The sequence below is a fragment of the Pezoporus wallicus genome, unplaced genomic scaffold (genome assembly GCF_028554395.1).
Source record: "Pezoporus wallicus isolate ANWC-B61680 ecotype Strahan unplaced genomic scaffold, APGP_CSIRO_Pwel_v1 contig_2384, whole genome shotgun sequence".
NCBI lineage: Eukaryota > Metazoa > Chordata > Aves > Psittaciformes > Psittacidae > Pezoporus > Pezoporus wallicus.
In genome coordinates this window covers 10,315,378-10,319,251 of record NW_026640488.1, presented here as the reverse complement: position 1 = coordinate 10,319,251, position 3,874 = coordinate 10,315,378, and the positions used below count along the sequence as shown (strand labels likewise).

At 38.6% G+C, this 3,874-nt stretch overlaps 1 long non-coding RNA gene across 1 annotated transcript; it reads left to right on the top strand.

Annotated features, from left to right (window-relative positions):
* The first annotated feature begins 610 nt into the window (after positions 1-610).
* Positions 611-1,663, top strand: LOC130604520 (uncharacterized). Its single transcript, XR_008973478.1, has 2 exons — positions 611-834; positions 1,401-1,663. It is a non-coding gene; the product is annotated as an uncharacterized LOC130604520 (long non-coding RNA).
* The last annotated feature ends 2,211 nt before the right edge of the window (positions 1,664-3,874 follow it).

The following is a 3,874-nucleotide window of genomic DNA, read 5'->3' as shown; positions in this document are numbered from 1 at the left end:
AAAAAAAAGTCTCAAAAGTCAGAATTATGGATGTGTATATGAAAAGGGAACACTTATGTAGCAGGTCATTTCAAAATTTAGCAAAACACCAAAGTATTGTGAGGTTAATTAGAAGTTAAGATGAAACAAAATAATCAAGGAACAATTGTACATAATGACAGAGAAACAAACCCTTCTTACTTAAGTTCAGCACCAAGATGAAGGAAACTCTGTATGAACAAAACCATAATGATTTGACCTAAGATCGTAGCCCAACTATCCTCCCACTGATGGAAGCAAGTTGAGATTGGACATAAGTAAGATGTGAATGCTCCATCCTTGGCAGTGCTCAAGGCCAGGTTGGACAGAGCCTTGGGTGACATGGTCTAGGGTGAGGCATCCCTGACCATGGCAGGGGGGTTGGAACTAGATGATCTTAAGGTCCTTTCCAACCCTAACTATTCTATGATTCTATGAGTAATTCAAAGGAGCAATGCTACAAGACAGAAAAAGTGTATCTGTGCAAAATCATGGCCTGAAATTCAGTTTTACAAAAGGAAGCCAAATATTAATGACAAGTAACAAGATATGACAATCTAAAATACATGTAAAAAGGCTGTATGAAGGGAAAACCCCTACAGGCAATTTATATTTCAAGTGGCTACTCAAATCATTAAGTGGAGAACATTAAGCAAAAGGAAAAATGAGGGAAAACAAACTGGGACAAAATACCAGAAGAGTAATACAACACTCACAAAACCTGAAAGTGGAAATTGGAAAGGGAGAAATGCATGTTTATATTTTGAAAAGCAGAGACATGCTTAGGATGTACAGCAAATGTGAAGGAGTAGTGTCGTGGTTTAAACCAAATCAGACAACTCATTCACTCACCTCCCCCCCACTTCTTGCCCTCCCCCTACTCCCAGAGGGATGGAGAATCGAAAGAATGCAACTCCTACGGGTTGAGATAAGAACAGTTTAGTAACTAAGGTATAACACAAATCACTACTGCTACCACCAATAACAATAATGATAAAGGAAATAACAAGGGAAGAGAATACAACACCTCACCACCAGCCAACCGATAACTCACCCCCCCCCAGCCTGACCAAGCACCGACCGATACCTCCTCCAACTCTGCAGTCTCCCAGCCCTTCCGGGTAACTCCCAGTTACCTCCTGGGCATGACGTGCTGTGGTATGGAATACCTCTTTGGTCAGTTTGGGTCAGGTGTCCTGTCTCTGCTTCCTCCCAGCTTCCCCTCCTCCCTGGCAGAGCATGAGGCTCACAAAGTCCTTGGCCAAACCAAAACATCCTTGTTATCAGCTCTGTTCCCAAGCCAAAGTCAAAACACAGCACTGCACCAGCTACCAAGAAGGAGAAAAATGACTGCTACTGCTGAACCCAGGACAAGTAGCTAGACAATAGTAATCATAAACAATTTACTTTTTTAAGTAGGATGGTGGACATACATAGGTGGACATAAAGAGACTACAGCTAATCAGAATAAATACTGAAAATCACAAGGGGAAGTGGATGGGATAGAGTCATAGAGTGGGAAAGTACAGGGGGAAATTGAGAATGCAAAATAATTAATATATGCCCAGTTGCTCTGTGGCTGTACCAACAATGAATGGACTTTTAGCGAAAACCAGACTGATGAGCAAGTAGTACAAAAAGTAAGTGAGTATAAAAAAAAGGATTAAAGAAGGATTATAGAATTAAGTTTTCAAACAGATCAAGGAAAAAAGCAGAAGACAAAAATGAAAGGTAAACTGCACAAAAGGTTAAAAAATACAACAAAAGATTTTTAGAAATTGAAGAAGGAACCACTGTAACATAGAAGTGTTTATCCAGTCCAGCCTCTTTTTGTCATTAATAGATGTTGAAATCAATGAGATCAATGGGTTCAGCTGAAGCATTTGAGTCACTTATTCTCTAATAATAGATGAAAGCTGTTTTAAGCTGTGGGCTAGATGACTAGTGTGATGCCTGAAAGCAATAGCGCAAGGAGAAATAAAATGCTTTCTTTACAATGTGTTTATTTTGTGTATTTGTCAGTACTTGTGAATTATCCCCATCAATGGTTTGCTGACAGTTTGCCCCCTTTCTTCATCTCTGCAAAACAAAAGCGTATGTCAATAAAAGCAGTACCAAGCCTGGAAGTGAAAAGGTAACAGAAAAGGTGTATAATACAGAAAAGTGTAAATAATTTATGTTAAGAAATGTTAGGCATGCTGCAAACACAGGTTACCCTCAAAGATAAGCTCTGCAGATGAATCTAATAACACAGTGTGACTTCATGTGGTGTAGGCATGTCATATCCCAGTAAGTCAAGAGTTGCAACCCTGAAATACTAGCTCTCCTAAATAGTCAAAAGTAAGAGAGTAAAAATCACAAAAATGCTGCTAAAATCAGAAAACAACTGAATTATCTCAGAACAAACTATACTTGTACTCCATTTCTAACAGACCGTTTGTGCCTACTTCTGATTATTTTGATAAAATTTGCACATACCACTAAGTCCTTTAAGAAGAAGAAAGACCCCTATCCTGTTTGAAGGATTTTGAGTCCTCTTCCTGCTCTCAGCCACCTAACAGTGACTCATTTTCTTCTTAATGATCGCAGGAAATGTTCAGTTCTTGAGTTTGCAAGAACAAAAACCATCTCAGCTTTTTGATCCTGTGGCTGTTTACTCTAAAAGCTATCAGTTTAATAGGTTCTGAGTTTTGTTCATATATATATGGATAGCACATAGTAGGATATTCAAACAGTGATTTGGAATTGAAACCTTCATGTAGAAAGGTTGAGAGGTATACAGCTTGAGAAAAGACAACATCCATAAAATTTTGACCACATCTAGGGTGCAGAGGAAAAAACTTATAAAGTCATAGCACACAGCTTAATAGAATTTAAAATATTCTATAGCCCACAAAGCAGGGAATCAAATATAAAATGAAGAAAATAGATCCATCGCTAGGCAAGTAATAGAGAATAAGATCATATTTGGAATAATGGTCATCATTCTAGTCACCTTATTACGGAAGCACTGAAACCTCATTGGCTGACACCTGAATCGAGGTGGTTTTGGATGTCGTCCTGTTTTTTCCATTATTAATTTTGTGCTCAAGGGCAAATGCCAGCAGTGCTCATTTTAGTTTTTACCTCCTGCTGCAACTTCAACTGTCAGAGAGACAGCAGGAGTCAAAAATGAAAGGAGCCACCTTACAGAAATGCTGTGCCACTATGTCATTTTTAAACTGACAGCTTTTTACAGTCCAATTTCTCAGGGAAAGAAAAAAAAGACTTTCATTTTCACCTCCCACTGCTGCTTTGACAGAGAAAGACATTTACCCAGGTTTGAATGCTGGTAGGAGGCAAAAATGTAAAGCTGCGTCAGAGTGTTTGTAAGTGGGCTTTGACTACCCCGTAGAAGGATAAGCTGATTTGGGACAAGTTGAACTCTAACCTTTGCTTACCAGGTGGCAAAAGAGAAAAATGCACCCACCTGTCTTTAATGCAATAGATGGAGACTATTCCATACATGAGTATAGAATGAGCCAGATACACCGAAGGATTTCAGTTAATCTGAAAACATAAAATTGGCTGGTTTAATAGTTCTTGGCCTTCAAGAAATTGGCAATTGAGAAGATTCTTCAGTAAGAATAACCATTGAGGAAGGTAGGAATGTCTAAAAGGAGGAATTTAGGAAAAAGATAGAATGATGCTCCCTTTGCCAGTAATATATAGCAAAGAAAATCCCTCCCACTCAAGGGACTCAGGGAAACAAGCTAAGAAAAAACTGAATGCTGAAGAACTACACAGAGTAATTTTTTGACGGTTATTAACATAGTACATACTAAAGCAAAATATTTGTGATGGTGGAAGCAAAGTA